Raw genomic sequence first — 17,773 nt, 5'->3', positions numbered from 1 at the left:
TTCGAGCAGGCTCACGGGATGCAGTGACGAGACACAAGACTGAATGTGGGGTGAAATAAACTTTTATAAGTTTTAAAGCCGCAAGGGCTAAAACTGCTTAAATCAGACAAAAGGGGAAACACTTATTTGTCCTCGCAGGGACTCGTAAAACAACATTAAAAAAAACAAAAAGGGTCCTTATTTTCTCTATAATATACTTAGCCTTCCGGGCGTCGCTCGAGTTCACGACCACTCAGGGGTTGCAGATGTGGCTGCCTTGTAATCCACGACTTCCCGAAAGGACTTGTGCTTGTCCAGCCCCGAAGAGACCAGAATGATGGGGCGCAGCAGGCCCTTAAGAAATTGGACGGTGGGGCGCAACGGGCCCTGTAGTAACCGGAACGATGGGGCACAACAGGCCCTGAAGAAACCGGAACGATGGGGCGCAACAGGCCCTGAAGAAACTGGATGGTGGGGCGCAACGGGCCCTGAAGAAGCTGGCACGGTGGGGCACAACAGGCCCTGAAGAAATGGGGTCGGTGGGGCACAACGGGCCCTGAAGAAGCTGGCACGGTGGGGCACAACAGGCCCTGAAGAAACTGTTCAGGGGGTCAATCTCCCAGGCGTCCGTTTAGAGGCGCTCGTTCCCCAGCCAGGTCATGACGCAGTTTCAAAAAAGACATCAACGTTAACAAATTCTGCTCAGTGTCCCCTCAGTAACCGGGACGGGGCTCTGCGGCCGCCTATAGCGAGGTGACGTCCCCTGAGGTCGGTGATGACGGGGCCGCAGCTGTGGGAGAAGACAGGGGGGCAGTGTCCTGGCCACTGTACCGGATTGCTGTGTCGTCGCAGCGGTCGCCTGAGATCCCGGTCCTATCACACCACGGAGGGAATCAGCGGCCGTCACTTTATCTGAATCTTTGCGGGGGGGAAACTCCCGGGGAGAGTCTCTTACGCGTCAACCTTCGGTCAGTCTCAAATTTCCCTTTTTCAGTCTCCTGCCTGTCTCTCTTTTCCACACCGTCAGTTGCCACAGTCCTCTCTCTGCCGCACGGCTCTCTCCTTCCTGTCAGGCTCTCCTTCAACTGCCACCTCAGCGCGCCCCCTGTTGCCCTGACAACTTCAGTCGCATGTCTCCCTTTGTAATCCCCCTGATGTGGTTTCTTCAACAACCCTGATGGCGGTCCCCCTGGTTCCAGCCCAATCACTGTATGGGGGTCCTCCTCCCCACAAGCACACAATTTCTACTATTCAATTCCTGCTATTCACTGTCCTCAGTACTAATCCTCAATTCCAAATTCAGACCATCCTGACCAGAAGCACAAGCAATCGCCACCTCTTGGTGTACAATTGTAAGTGGAAAAGTCAGGTCCAGCTTCTTGGTGCAGTTGAGCGTTTGCTGTTTCAATATATGCAATAGTGCAACACACAGACCCCCCCACTGCTGTCCTATGCATTTTGACTCTTGGACTAAGACTTCATAAGAGTCAAAACACACAGGCTGGCAAGAGGCGTCTGTTTGCTGTGGTATACTGGAATATGTATTGAAACAGCAATAAATTAGTAACTGCACCTAGAAGCTGGACATGTCTCTTCAACATTTCCTACTGTTCACTCACTTCTCATGGAGCTTTTCCCAAGTCCTTCCCAGAATGTGTAATGGGTTGTCCTTTAAACGTCACAAAAAATGGTTAACCATTGTATTCTTCAGCTGAGTTGGTCAGATAAATTTGAGCTATGTTTCGAAAAGCTATTGAATAAAAATTGTGTTAAGGATTTGCTTAGCTGAACATAGAACAAAGTAAATATATTGATTTACCCTTACACACCTCTTCCTGCAAGGGCTGTATTGTTTGTGCTGCCCTAGGCACGTTTAGTGCTGCCTCCCCATTGGTGAGCATAAGTAATGTTGACATTGTCGTCAGTGACTGGGGCTACTGTCAAATCAGCTATTTTTGCATTTCGCAGCAGATCCGGTAGTTTTTCTGCATTTGCCATGTAACAGATCACTTGTGGCAGCACTGCATTCAGCCTCATTCATTCCCTATGGGACTTGCAGACATGTGCGACACTTGGGGTTTTGCCGTGATCCAGCAAATGCGGTACTTGTAGCAACTGAAAAAAAAAAAGCTGCTAGGTAATGAATGAGGCCGGATCTATGTGTATGCCCATATAGCTCTTTCAAAGATACTTCCAGAAATATTTTTACACGTTCAGTCTATTCATCTGAAATCTGTTTTCATACATATTCAAATGAGGGAGTAGATCTGTTGCTCCAGCTCTATACCCGCTCGGTGCCACCTCTTCCTGATCGACTTGCAGCTCTTTTTCCAGAATGAAACACATCATAGAGGCTGTCAGTGAAGCAAAAGCAGGTAGCACTCTGCGGGAAATAGAGCTGGAGTGATAGAAGGTTAAGATCCACCACAGTCGTTAGGCATAATTTATATATCAAATGAAATGCTGATTACTGAATAAAGGGAGAAAGGGGCTGACCATATAAAGGTGTTAACGGAGTTTGTCTTTAAAAGAGCTACATGCACATATATAAGGCTTGGAGGGGTTAAATCCAGCAGACTGCCTTTAAATAAATACATTGGAACATAGTGTATAAGTATGGTAAAATAGCAGTCCTTATTCCATGAGGCACTACAACTCCTTCAGTCAACTAATCAATGCTGATGTTAATATTGATTGCCTATTATAAGGATAAGATGAGTGAAGAATTCTGAAACCACAGATATGTGATAATCATCCTAAATGGTGCTTGGCGCTCTTCCATCCGGTTCTCATTATCAAACTCCATGAGCACCTGATCATATTCACTAAGAGCTACAAGGAACATTATGGAGGTGTATCCACTTCTTCCTTCTCATTGCTGCCCTCCTATGTCCACCATTCTGAAGATGACACTTTGTAAATCAAATGGATATTCGATTCCTGTTGTGGGCACTCTGACTCAGAGCCCAAATTGTTGAAGATGGATATCCATGATCTGCAATTAGGTCCCGGTAATCTGGATAATTATTTTTGGAATCAGACAGTTGATAATCCCGTCTCTTATCATAGCATTCTTGTATGCCAGGGTCATTCCATAAATATTTCACTGCATCTACATAAGGGATCTCAAATGAGCAGACCTTCTCTATATCAACTTCCCGAAATAACAGTGCATGGCCCTTGTTGTGTTGATACTTGTATGGAATTTTAAGGGTCTCCCTTGCCCAAATCATAGCTTGCATTGCAGTGAATATGTTCTGGTACACAAGCTTAGTGAAGCCCCTTTTCATCAGAGTAGCCAGATCCATGGATAATCCTTATCTGCTCCCGGCGGGCGTCCCTCTTGTCTTGGTGGAGCTGCCTGTCTCCTCACTGATCCTCCGAGCTTCCTTGGCCTGCTGGCTGAGGCAGCACACCATGATGGATTTCAGAGACATGTCTGCTAACTGCTTGTGGTGCTGGAAAGAGACAGACCCCCACCCTGCCAGTCACAGACCTGCTTCTCCTTGTAAGAAGGGGGATTGCTGTGCAGGTTGGGGGGGAGGCAGACTGATGAGATGGGAGATCCCTTTAAATAAATACATTGGAACATAGTGTATAAGTATGGTAAAATAGCAGTCCTTATTCCATCAAACTCTACAACTCCTTCAGTCAACTGATCAGTGCTGATGTCAATATTGATTGCCTATTGTAAGGATAGGATATCAATATTCCTCAAATCAATTAAACAGATGATTAGTGCATATGATGTCCACAGAGCTAATACACAATGCTGCCAGCAAAAATATTCTTGTATAGGTATTACGGTAGCACGGTGGCTCTGTGGCTAGCACTGTAATGGTGGCTTAGTGCTTACCATTGTATATAGTGGCTCAGTGATCAGCGTAACAGCTTTGTAGGATTGGGGTTCAAATCCCACAGAGGATGACAGTTGTGCAGAGTTTGTTCTTTGTGTTTGGAGTGTGATAGGAAACCCACACAAAGACATACTAATAGGATATTTAGATTGAGTGCCCCAATGGGGGCAGTGTTGATGTATTAAAAGCGCGTGGAGTAAAAAGGAACCTGTCACCTCGTTTTGCCACTATAAGCTGTGGCCACTGTCTTTCGGTGCTGTAGGGATTTAACTCGCTCAGGAGCCACTCAAGTCAATCAGGAGGCATGCTCCTTTAAAAGTTCATAGGGTTTATTGCTCCATAACCCATAAACCAGCACATAACATAAGGAATAGCCTTTAGCTCAGGCGAAAACAAGTATAACTGTCCATTGTTTCAGGCTCAGTCCTGGAGCCTCAACAAACACAGGAGGCTTATCCCTCCTCGCATACAGCTAATATACCCAGGCCTCACTGGCTCAGCAGCCTCAGCACGTGGTCTTTAGGAAGGTAGCACACTTTCCTCCACCTAGACTTGCCGGGGCCTTCCACATGGCTCAATCAATTCCATGCTCTCTCCCATGTGACCTACTCTGGCTACCTTATATTGTCCGTAGACATGCCCAGCGGGTCACATGGCTATGACCTCATCACAGGTCCTTCAAGCATTCATGCACATATACTTTATTGTGACACTCTTAAACACACCCCTGGGTGGATTTGTAGCTGATTGATCCTGCCCATATCATCAATCATCTGAAGGCTTCTCCCTGGCACCTTGGAATGTCAGATAAGCTCTGCTGATCAGCACATAAGCAAGCTTTCATCTCAAGGCAACCCACCTTAAGATGCATAAGGATCCTTCAGCATCCTATACCCATTACCACAATGGATATGACTGTAGGCCCGTCCTGGGACACCCACACAGTGCCCCCTAGCGGACACAGTGGTCACTACAACACAGTGCTTATCTACAGCATTCTAGAATGCTCTTGATAAGCCCCTGATATGACCTGCAAGATAAGAAAAACATGTTTTATTATACTCACCTGAGGGCGGTCTGGTCTGATGGGTGCGCAGGTCCGGCACCTCCCAGCTTCATGTGATGTCATTTTCCTTGACTTTTCACGCTCCTGCACAGGTGTACTGATTTGCACTGTTGAGGGCAGAGTAAGAAGAGCCCAAAGGAGGTTACCTTCATTGCTCTTTATACAGAACCATGTGGCCAGATGGCAGGTTTGCCAGGGGGGGAAGACTTTCTGCCCTAGACATACTGGAACATGTAACTGCTATGGTTAGAGGAACAGGAAGGGGGACTGGACCGGAAGGTGTGCAGGCAGAGGGCATGAAAGCAGAGTGTGCCAGAGGGAAAGCCTCCTGCGATACCACACTCCCAGAGAGAGGACTCCCAGTCAGAGCACAGAGGCTGAGAAGAGCAATGGTGAGAGCTGTAGTTGAGTACGTCGACTCTGGAGCCTTCATGACCAGAGGAGACTTTGCACCTGACAGTGCAGAGACAGTGACTGTGTGTAGCCCTGGTGACTGCTGTGGCAAGCTGCTCCTCCCTGCATGGAGAATTTATCCCCTGTAAATAAACCCTTTAACCATTGGTCGGTCTCTGATCCGTGGTGACATCAGTACCTGCACATTATTACAGTCCTGCAGTGTGCAGGTGCTTGGCCTCTCTGACCTTTACCAGCTCCTGTGCACTACAGTACTTTGCTCTGCCCTCAACAGGGAAGATCAGTACACCAGCACAAGAGCGCAGCTCAAAGCAAGGAAGATAACGACATCGCATGTAGATGGGAGGCGCTGGACCTAGACCTGTGACACCCATCAGACGAGACTGCCCCCGGGTGAGTATAATATAACATGTACTTCGCATCTACAGCTTTACAGAATGCTGTAGATAAGCCCCTAAAGGCAGTGGACGCATCTTATAGGGACAAAACGAGATGACAGGTTCCCTTTTTAATAAGAATATTATTTATTCATCGGTATTATGCGATGTCACAAGACCAGGATCTGAGGATCTTCTGTTTCGAGGTCCAGCGCTCTCTGATGCGATGTTGCTGCCTGTCTCGCTGTCTTCCTCTTTTGACACTGCAGTGTTGTGGACAAAATATTGACTGGTTAAGAACAAATATGGTGTCTATGTACTAACTGAACTATAAACTCTCCCCATAACATGTCCAGCAGACATTGTAGGAATACTATATTGATTTTATTATTCTATTACTGCCCAGTCTCTGACTAAGGCCTTATTCATACGTCCATGTTTAAACACATACTTGAAAAAGTGGTATCTGTGTCTTTGGTGTATGGTCAGTGTCAGATTTTACAATAAGGGTATATGTACACGTTGTGGATTTGCCTGGGGATGGCGCATGCTCAGATTCAGATCTAGTCTCCCGAGATCTCGGGGCAAGATCTAAATCTGAGCATGCACCGCCCCAGTGGCCATTTTCCTGGAGGCCAACGCATCGCTTCAGGGGCCTCCGGGCTCTGACAAAATGCCAGCGAAGCCCCCTTTGCTACAGAGCTGCCACCCTAGCAGAGAGCTGCACAGAGCACCGCTGCCATAATGAGGTAATAGGGAGACTTTACTTGCACCTTCTCAGTGATGTACCCCCTCACCTGGTCTCTGGGACCACCCCCTCCCCCCATTTCCCCCCCACCACCACCACACACAATGACTTCAGATTGCTCCGCACCTGCTCTATAAGATGACATCTGGCATACAAGACGACCCCTAGCTTTTAAGATTTTCAGGGGTTAAAAAAATCATCTTGTACGCCAGAGAATATGGTATAATGTCCAGGGAGATCTCTAATATATGTCCAGGGACAGGCGATCTATAATATATAATGCTCAGGTAGTAGATCTATAATATACAATGTACAGTCCAGGCAAATCTATAATATATAATGTCCAGCTAAGACCGGAGGCAGAGATGTATTACAACACTCCCACCCCACTCCCTCTATCTGGGACTGGGAGCCAACATTGCCAGTGCTGCTGCTGCTACCATTCACTCTCTGGGACCATCTGGGAGCAAACATTGCCGCTGCTGTGTGCTCCAGCCAGTAGTAATGGACAATAGAGACACAAAATGGGGAGCTGACAAGCACCTTGACACGTTTCACCACCCTGGGCTTCAGGTGTTGTGGGGGAAAAATGCCTCCAGAAGCACTGGTGTTCATGATTTCTTATCCATTTATTGTAAAAATGAATGAACAAAAGAGAATTCTTAATTGCATCAGTATTTGGGGACCCATCTCTGCCATCACCAGTTCTAGGTACTTGTTTGCAGCCAGTTTTTGATGGCATTTGCCAGGCAGGTCTTTCCAAACATCTTGGAAAACCTACCTGCAGATCTTCAGTGTATGAGGCTTGTGCAAATCCTGTCTCCATGTGATCACACAGACTGACATTGAGGTCAAGGATCTGTGGGGCCAAATCACCTCCAAGTCTCCTTGTTCTTTATACTGAAGGCTGTTACTAATAACACTGGATGATTTGGATTTTCTGCTGCAGAATAAACTATAGTTACATTTACTATTTGCTCTAACATTTAGATGAAATATATTTTTACAATTGTATTTAACATGCAATGTTCTGTGGATTCCTATTGGTGATAATGGGATATTAGTGGGTAAATTGCCCAAAATGGTTAAGCAACGAAACAACTCTTGAATATTTTGGTGCAATAATGTAGACTTGCAACCCATTTCAAGTGTCTGCATTGTCAGGGAAGACCCCAACTATCTGGAGGGAGAGAAGCTCTAACTAGCCAAATACTGAGGCTGAGCTGGAAAGGCCCACTTGGGACAGGAAGATGAGTCAGATGTTACAGATGTCTGTGGCTTGAGTGTTCCTCTTCAAATATTCTGCTTTCATTTACAACCCTGAGTGTTCATTTTGGGGCGAGTGCAGAGTCTGCAGAAAGGGTGGTCTGCAACTGGATTGAGCTGTGGCCTCCTTGACAACTTAAATTGAGAAAAATGTCCCTGCTCTTTGTGTTCCTGACATGTGCTTTTCAGACCATCCCAGAGACAGTCCATGAAAGGCATGTATTCTGCAAGTGGGATGAGCTGAAGTGGCTGCTCAGGTCCGCTAGGTGAGACCACTATTCAGATTGTGGTCCTTTTTTAAGATCCCTTAAACAGGGCGGAATAAAGAAAAGGAGTTTGGTCTGCGTGGATGACCTGTTGCTGGGTCCATAGTGATTTTTCACATGTCGTCTAAACTGGCAATTGACATCAACACGTTAAGAATTCTGGGTGCAGATTCTCCTGAAACATGGTGGTGTACCCTTCTCATGTCATCCTGGAAGCTGAGTGGATCCATGTTTGTCAATTGCACTTCCTGGTCTCCCTTCTGGACTCATGTGGTCATTGCAAAAGAATCCCAAAGTAAGCCTATGAAACGTAGACAAGTGTCACAGGTTGTTGGGAGAGCGAGTAGAAAGAAGTAGGTATAATGTAGATTTCTTCAAAAACTAGATTAAAATGGAACCATATCCTTTTAATTTCTTCTATTTCTTATGGATACATTAAAATGAATACTTGTTTCAAATCGCTGAATATTGCACATGTGAACTTGGCATAAAAGGGTCATTTGAACAGGTCAATGATTCTTACAGTATTAAGATGGCAGAACAAGTCATATGTTTGTATGAACTTGTGGACAGACATCCTTAGCATTGGAGTCTTCTGTGGATTGTCAATTCTCTGCAAAACTTTAAGATTAAAAAATACAGGTTTCATGAAATACTAGCTTGTTAAAGCTGCTTCTGTTTCCATAATCATGAAATTCTCAGATGGTTCCATCACCAGGATCTGCTTAGAATGATCGTGGTACCATGTCCCTCTATGAAGTCTTAGAATTTTCACATTGGATCCAAGAGAGCAGTGTGATTTCTGTATGGATGAATATGATTGGCTTTCAGGCTTCTGTTTCAAGACTTAATACAGAACCCAGAAAGCAACACATGATCATACACTCAAGCTGTTCCATAAACTATAAAGAACAAGCCCAGAGGTGATAATGGTAAAATGTACATCCCAAGTTTGGCAATCAAGGTAATATACAACAGAAAACATTGTGCAAAAACGCTGACATAAGACCTGATATTCTCACTAAAGTAATCTGTACAGCAAGTTGCAAAAAAGCTCAAGCTATTTGTTCTCCAAATTCTTTTACAAATTCCTTTACCTTAACTGCCAAGTTGATGTCATGGTCCAAGAGATTTACTTTCCAGGGAAAATTGAGGTAATTGAAGACAAAACTGGATGACTACAAGAGGATCATGGATAGACCTGGCCTTACATGTTTATGGCTTCTCTTAACCTCTCCCAATGAGCAGGTAGACTGCAGTATGGACATTGCTTCCAGTTGATGTATACTCGGTACATTGTGTCACTTTCCCCTCCCCATGAACAATTATCTAAAGTAGGGCTCAAGATTGAAGAAGAATAATGTATTAGTCCTCTGTATTCATGTACAGGATAATGTGACATTAGGAACAGTTTCCTGCAAGTTTGGTCAAAGCAAAGCCACTCAGCTTGATTTTATGACTAGCTTTGTCCATGAGCAACACATTGTCTGGCTTCAGTTCCTTGTGCACCAACCATCTACCATGCCAATAGTCGAGAGCCAATAATATCTATAATGCACACCTGTTGACTGCATCCTTGGGAATTCCAACCTACAGAAAACAGATCAGTACCATGAGATTTAGATTGATCTGAGCAGTGACTTGTCCAAAGCAAAAATACCAAACATTGAAGATGTTACTGTTGGGACAGTGGCTGCTATAGTGAATAAAACTGTTGGTGTGATTGCCACATGGCAACCACATTAATGTGCATTCGGACAGCCACTGCCAGATTAATTGGGCATCTACTTATGTCCAGTGATAAGGTATTGGGAGACCCAACTTCATCATTTTGTCTGCTGGTATTTGCTTTTGGGTGCACAATAGATGGTGCAACCTATAGGTATTTTTATGGAATAATAAAATTGGCCCCATGCATTGGTATTTGTCTCCAGACCACTGACAGAGCCAGCTGAATTTGCTAAGAACTAATGACCATACACTATCAATAGCTATTGACTCACCTCTTATTTGGTCAACACCCATTTCTCCCAACCTTTCCACATTCATATTATCTTTCTGGGAAAAGATGGGCATCTTCTATATGTAAGATCATGGTGATTGGATAACTTTGCTTCTAGATGTGTGGAAACTTTTTACAGCTTAAGTTGCTAAAAACATCTGGATTTGCCAATGACCTACAGGTAAACCTCTCTGCTCTATGGTCAGTTAAAATCATTATCACATGTTTTACCTAATTTACCACTTAAACCAAATTGGTTAACTTAATTCTTGGATATGCAGGAGTTTGCATGTTGACTGTGAGTTCCAGAGGGCACCATTAAGAAAGGAAAAGGTGAGCACTGAATGTTTATAAGATCGTCAGGATATCTATGCTGCAGGGTGAGTTTTTATTTATAATGGTGGAAGGGGCCAAGGGTTAGATCAGATGTCACCAGTGACTAGAGGGAGACATGAACAGGTTGCTTGATTTGTCTAGGTTTTGTGCACAGGATGGATTGGAGTGACTGTAAAACATCAGCCTCTGTACTGTACATGGGAGAGATGGAATGGAGGGGCTGATGTGGAGTATACAGAATGTGTAAAGGGGCAGTGGAGGCAAAAGAAAGCAGCAGCTAAGTGGTGTGCAATTTAACAAGAAGCATATTTGTATAAATATCTGGCCAGCCTTGCCTGTCTCCTGCCCTATGCACATGCCATGTTTAACCGGCAAGACACTCTGAAAATATTGCACTTAGAAATAAATTGTGTGCACACATGCGCTCCCCGAGCCAGATCTGAATTTATCAGAAGTTTTCTAGGATGAAAGGACTAATTTGCTTTGAATAATTACTTAATTAGCAAGTGCCCACATCAGGCATTACTATGCAAGATGCATAAACGCTCATACTTGGCAGCAGAAAAAAACCAAGTGAAAACACAACATTTTAGAAGGGGATGCCAGGGGAAACTTCTTTCCTAGCAGAGTGACACGGTAAGCATGCCGATATGAGGAGAATTTAAACCTGCAATGCTCCTTGGGGAAATGTGCAAGTTCTCTTCAGAGGAAGAAAAAGAACTCAAGCGCCACCTATAGGGAGTAGCACATTGACCATTAGGATTGCTCCTTCCTATAGGTGGCACGAGAGTTCTAGCCCCCTTCTGAAGAGACTTTTAGCAACATTACAGAAGTAAACGCGGGAACAAATGGTAAATGGCAGATGCCACGCACACAGATCACTGAAAAGCTTCTGGTATATTTCTAATGTCCACTCAGACCAAGGACAGATCAAATAACAGCACCCGCTGGCCATTTTCAGGATTTCTAATTCATTGTACACCTTTTCCTCTTTACATTTATTCTTTGCTATTATTTTTACAGCCACAAGTTCCTCACTGACTGGGTGTGATGGCAAGATGACCTGAGGTAAAAATCACAACAGATCAGAACTGCCATATATTATATGAATCTGTGTAACGGATCACTACATTGAATATGTATGTCCCTCCAGTGTATCTGGTGCAGGATACATTGGGGAACACTGAGGATAAATCAACACTTGTCCAAATCCTCCCTCACCAAGCTCTTTACAGAAGTCAAAACTGTACAGGTTAATAGGGTTTTCTGTGTTGTCCACATCTCTGAATGGTAAAGCACAGCATCTGGCATCACTATTGTCTAGAGCTGGCATGTCTGCGGCATCAGAGGTCATTATATACCTTCTAACTGCAGGGATTATACAAGATTTATTAAAATTTTATTTGAATCTCCAAATTTTACCCAATAAGAAATAAAATTGGCCTATTTGGTATCACAATATCTGAATAAGTGCAAAAATGTGGTGTAATCATTACTTCTGGAGCCTTAGTATTTGTTACTGTAAAAGCTACTGGGTCGCCCTCCCAGGGCTGCGGGGTAATCTGTACTGGGCCGGTGTCAGGGGAATTTGTCACAGCAGTGGTGACCCGGATCATGGCCCTGGGCGCCCAAGTCAATTGCGGTATAAAGTTAGTGAAATGGAATAGTTTGTGACGCCACCTGTGGTGCTCAGCAATGGAGGTGTTAAGCCGACGATGCAACAGTGATGATATAGCCCTCCACAGGCAGGGCTGATGTACCAGGGCAGTGTAAAGGATGGTACCCAGATGTAGTGGTGCTGAGCGGGTTGGCGCAAGATTGAATGGAGGACACCGAGGCTTGTAGATCCAAGGCTTTACTCGGTCTGCGGTACACAAGGATGCCTGCCTCCAGGCAGTGTCCTCCGGGTCAGAGACTCGGCCAACCTCCAGGCCAGATGGAAAGCTCCTCTCCAACACTCTGCCAACATGTACCTTTCCTAAACGACTCCTCTATAGCGCCTTTAAGTGTGAAGATCTCCAGTACCGTGGTACTCTGAAGTTCCTCCTGTCAGATGTTCCTAACAACTCTACTCGTATGGCAGACAGCTGTAGCCTCTATCGGGGACTCCTTTCTCCAGAGTCCTGGCTCTCTATTCAGTTGCTGTTGTGCCCCATGTCTTAGATGGGAGTAGTGCATTTACAGCCAACTACTCCACTGGTGTCTGCTGCAGAACCATAAGTGTCCATACAATCTCGGGGATTGGGCCCCAGTCTTGCTCTGAGAACCTATAGGCAGGGTTCCTCTTCCAACCCACGTCTCCTCTCTGTTCGCCTACTCCTTCGTTCCGCACTGATCTTTCTCTTTTATGGAAGCTTAGGTTGCAGTTCTACGTCCTTCTGTTTCTTTCCCGTGCCAGCTGGCTCAGATCACTGAGGCAGCTGCAGCACTCCTTCCTCCATCCCTTCTTCCAGGGATCCCCACTCCTCCCGAATGGCTTCCTTCCTCACTGACCCTCTGTCAGACTGAACCTTTAATCCTACACTTTCCCTCTGTTTTATGTATCTTAACTCCACCCACCTCCCAGCACATCCAGTGTTGCATACAGGGAACCACCAGAGGTGCCCTGCTACTCTCTAAGCACTGAGCTGCAATGTGGCTGTGCAGAACTTCCCTGTTGTGTGGGGTGCGAGAAGAAGTCGTTCCTCACACTCAACAGTGCAGAAGGTTCGGCATCAACCCAAGTATCTCCTTTGTCCAACAACATCTTGGCAATTCTGAATTTTATTGTTCTTTTCATCATTTCCACAATACCAGTGGAATGTGGATGGTAAGGTACATTAAACTGTTGTACCCCTAGAACAGTACAAACTGTTTGCATGACTTTTCCAGTAAAGTGACTTCCTCAATAAGAGGTGATCATTCTTGAGATCTACCAAGTGCAAAAGACATGAATAAATAATGCTCTAACTGTAGACAAAGCATCATCTTTCCTGACAGGTAAAATACAGTTTTAGAAATACCATCTACTACAACCAATGCATACCTGAGACCATTTTTACCTGATGGTAACAGACCGATCTGTAACATAGACCATGGACCATCTGCAGGTGCAATTTGGAGTAGTGGAGGTTTGTCCTTTTGCTCTTGGATTCATTTGAGCACAAATGAGACATGATTGAACAATACTTTATATAGTCTCTTCCATCTTTTTCCAGTAAAAATTCTGAGAATGCCTAACCTTTTCTGTTGGCCTAAATGACCCAAACGTTCAGGATTATATCTTGTGAACTCAACCTGTAGATGTTTTGGTACCACAGGACGGAACTCCCCATTTAAGTCATGACACAAAACCCCGTTTAAACAAAAGGGAGGTTATGGATCCACTTGGGAAGCAACAAGAGATGTCTTTTTCATCTGCAAAACGGATATTCGGGTCTGTTCTTGAACTGCTGAAACCTTGAGAGGTTTATGTTGAAACACTTTTCTTGTCACGGCTGCCTCTTTGGCTAGAATATCTGCAGTTGCATTTCCTACAGATAATTCATCATATTTTTTATAGGCAGTGACTTTGATAATAGAATGAAAAGCAAAAAATGGTTTTGCTATTATCTCAAATTGTTTACAGCGCGTCACTGTGTGCAAGAGTCTTATTAAATTGTACAAAGCCTTTCTTTTCCCACACTGGCAAATCGGTCAGTGGGTGATGGTGACACAGTGCCGACATATTCCGCAGCACTTTACATTTTAGAGGGGGCTTGTACAGACAATATACACTACTGCATACCAATAAACACAGATCAAAACAGATATCAAGAGGAATGAAGGCCCTGCATCATTCTGAAGACCATTATCTATGTATTGGAGGCTTCACATTATCTGACCTTGTATCTAGTTCACATTCGCTCACAATTAGGAGCCATCTATAATCAATCATCTTGATGACAGACAACTTCCACCCAGAACAGATCAGCTGCAGCTTCTAGAATAACATGGTGATCTGAGAAACGTCTCTTCCTGCCATTGGCCTCACATCAGCTCCTCAGTGCTGCTCCTATGTGGTCACTGGTTATTGTGAGGCTCATTAGTATAATCCAGCATTTCCCCTCACCTCAGGTGTCTCCTTCTCCCTGGAAGCCAAAAATATACTTCTGCATTAGGCTGTTCACCCCTATTCTGAGGATGGAAAAAACCTTATCCCTGAATTATGCAAATGTTGATTAAGTAAATTTGTGGGATAATTGCTTGTTTAGAAAAAAAGTTTGTTAGAATTTATTACTTTTAATTAATTTCAGTTCAGTGATCTGATCGGTTTTCACCAGTGGAGATATCTGGCAGTAAGGCTAAGTGCACATGGTGATTTTCTTCCTGTGGATTTTTCCGCGCAGACTTTAAGAAATCCGCAGGTGATATGACCGGCATTTTTCCTGCTGATTTCTTTTTTATTGCGGTTTTCCACTGCGGTTTTTCTTCTGCAGATTTGGAGAATGGAGCAGGTGGAAAACCGCACAAAAGAGACATGCTGCATTTTTTGGACCGGACAAAAACCGTGTGGGGAAAAAAAACGCAGCGTGTGCACAGCGCTTTTTTTTTTTTTTTTTTTTTTTTTTTTTTTTTTTTTTTTAATTACCACCCACCTTTTGTGTCTCCCCTTTTTCCCCTCATAGACTGTAAGCTTGCGAGCAGGGCCCTCACTCCTCTTGGTATCTGTTATGATCTATGTGATTATTGTTATGCTGTAATGTCTATCGTCTGTACAAGTCCCCTCTGAAATGTAAAGTGCTGCGGAATATGTCGGCGCTATAGAAATAAAATTTATTATATTTTTCATTGATTTAGGCCGTGTGCACACGATGCATTTTTCCTGCGGATCCGCAGCAGATTTTACCGCTCAGTAACGCTACAGATCCGCAAAGTGATTTACAATACAATGTAAATCAAATAAAAAAAACCACTGTGCACACGCTGCAGTTTTTTCTGTGCGGTTTTTGTGCAGTGCAAAAAATGCAGCATGTCACTACTTTTCTGCAGTTTTCCACCTGCTCCATTCTCCAAATCCGCAGTGGAAAAGCGCATAAAAAGAAATCTGCTGGAAAATGCATCGTGTGCACATGGCCTGAGTGTTCCATTGTTCTGCAGTGCTCCCAGTGGAAAGATTTAGTATTGCAGTATGCAGTGACATGTCATGGATGTCCATAATGGTTGTAATTCCAAGAAGTCTTAGAAAATTTCCACTTCTGATGCAAGATTGTGTGATGCTTTATGCATGGATTAATCAGGACCGTAGACTTCTGTCTCAAGATTCAGGTTCTGTTTTTATCATAAATTAAAGCTGTTGGCTGTCCTGCATCTATTACCAATTCTTCATCAACTGCCAAGTTCAGGCTCATTCACACGTCGCTGTTTGGTCAGTATTTTGCATCAGTGTTTGTATGCCAAAGCCAGGAATGGAACTTACGGAGAAAAAATATAATTGAAAGACTGACTCCTGTGCCTTATTTTGGAGACATTCCTGGTTTTGGCATACAAATACTGATGTGTGAAAGAGGCCTTAGTCTGAGTTGACAAGTTGGCATATAATCTAGCAAAAAATGGCACTCAGCTTGGTATTATGGTGACAATTTATTCAAGGAGTAGTACACAGTAGTAAAGGTTTTGGTCAGACAAGTGACCTTCAGTGTAATAGATTAACATAGACATAGATGTTCATGGACACACGAGTTGAGACTGGGCAAGAAGCTTCATGAAGGTAAAACTTACTAGCTGTATGAGCTCCTGAATTACCCTGGCTTTGTCCTCATGCAGTCCAAGGACCAGATCACAGCGGGCAATGTAGCCAGGAAGGACCACATTGAGAGGAAAGCATCCATCTCCAATAAGACCACCAGCTGCATATTCAAACTGCTACAAGAATTTGGTATCATGACAGCATTTGTGAATAAGTGCAACTGGTTCATTGCCACTCTGTGAGATGATCCCTATAGAGTGGGTGTGCAGGAGAATAGCCACCAGTTCATTCCTGAATAGAAATCCTGGGCGTACCAGAAGGATATAAATTTTATCCTCCTAAAGTATAGTTGTTGTGAACTTTCTGGTTTTCCTCTGGCTTCTGGTGAGGGTGGTGGAGCTGGCTGTGTTGACAGAGGAGTCGTGAGGTCTCCATCCAGGCTCCCTCTAGTGGTGACAGTAGGTAATGAAGCTGATCTAAATGGCAGACCTGCCACCTGAGGAGGAGGACTGTGAGTGGACATCAGGAGTCTCTGATGGGATTTAAGTCAGCTGACTCCCTAATTTTTTTTCCTGCCCTGAGGCTCTGGTTTCCAGTTCTGCTCTTGCCTTCTCAAGCTAAGTGTGCTCTGCTATTTTTTTTCTCATGACATTTGGTCTGGTTTACACAGTTTTTGTGGTGAGCCAGCCCCTGCTGGGGCTGTGCTGAATTTCCATTCTTATGTCTCTGTTTATGCCTGTTTGCTTTTTGTCCCTGATCAGATTGGTCTCCTTTTGCTCTGTCATCAGAATATACCAGAGTGCTGATATAGGGAATTGAAGTCTGGCGACTTCAGGGTTTTTGTTATCAGAAAGTGTTGGACATTTTTTGGCAGAGTTTTGTGCATGATTGCAGACAGCATCTTTCCTTTCCTGTCCTTTCTAGTTGATGCCAATAATGACTCTCAATGGTCTGAAGATCAGCTGATTGCAACTAAACTGTGCCGGCCTTGTGATTGGCCAGGCAGAGGTGGACATCATGAACCATTCCACAGTGGCCATCTTTGAAATTCTGGAAAAAACATGGTCAGCACAAGACTGCACCCGAGTGAATATGAAGATTGAGTTTTGTGTGGATGTGACCAAAAAAAGAAATGGTCTTTGCTGATGTGATTGATAATGACTTGTGGCATCTATGGCCCTCAGGTGATCAGACCCAGCAGAAGGATGAACAGACTTGCCACGAAAAGTCAAAAGAAACTGAGTGGGTTGCAGACAAAGAAGTTACTGGTGACCTAGTCATAGCCAAGAATGGATTGTTGATGGGGTAAATTTCTGACCTAGTCCACTGTGAAAAGATTAAGCAATCTGTGCAAATTATGGCATCCCATGTGAACTGAGGGATATGTCTGATCACAAAGGACCTGATGAGTCTGCCTGTCCGTGTTGGTCTCTCCAGGCATGTGATGTGACTGTCACACAGCCGCAACACATGCAGCTGCGGCGCCTAACTGCTGATAAATGGGAGCGCTCCAGGTTTCCAATGCAGCTATTAGGAAACCGCTAATGGTATTCTGATAAGCCCAAGTGATGGGCGAGCACTAAAAAGCTTGGGTGCTCATTGGTTGGGTCCTGCAAATTGGAATACCCAATAAACCCGTGTAACCAGCTCAACGTAAGTCTATGGGAAAATGGGAAAAGTAAGCACTTGTGCCACGACCTCCCACCCCAACCCCCCTCGGGTGATTTTGGGGCCTAAAAATAAATCTGAAATCAT

General features: G+C 44.4%; 1 long non-coding RNA gene and 2 pseudogenes across 1 annotated transcript in view; 2 read left to right on the top strand and 1 right to left on the bottom strand.

Annotated features, from left to right (window-relative positions):
- The window catches only part of LOC141047986 (uncharacterized), a 308,665-nt gene that overhangs the window by 78,961 nt on the left and 211,931 nt on the right, over nucleotides 1-17,773 (top strand). The window lies entirely within an intron of this gene.
- Nucleotides 2,681-3,416, bottom strand: LOC141048021 (guanine nucleotide-binding protein G(q) subunit alpha-like; annotated as a pseudogene).
- On the top strand, nucleotides 10,094-17,563 carry LOC141048020 (bifunctional phosphoribosylaminoimidazole carboxylase/phosphoribosylaminoimidazole succinocarboxamide synthetase-like; annotated as a pseudogene).

The sequence above is a fragment of the Dendrobates tinctorius genome, unplaced genomic scaffold, assembly GCF_039654945.1.
Source record: "Dendrobates tinctorius isolate UK_male_01 unplaced genomic scaffold, ASM3965494v1 ptg000131l, whole genome shotgun sequence".
NCBI classification, from domain to species: Eukaryota; Metazoa; Chordata; class Amphibia; order Anura; family Dendrobatidae; genus Dendrobates; species Dendrobates tinctorius.
Note: the sequence above shows the minus strand (reverse complement) of the source record. Positions and strands in the feature narration are given on the sequence as shown.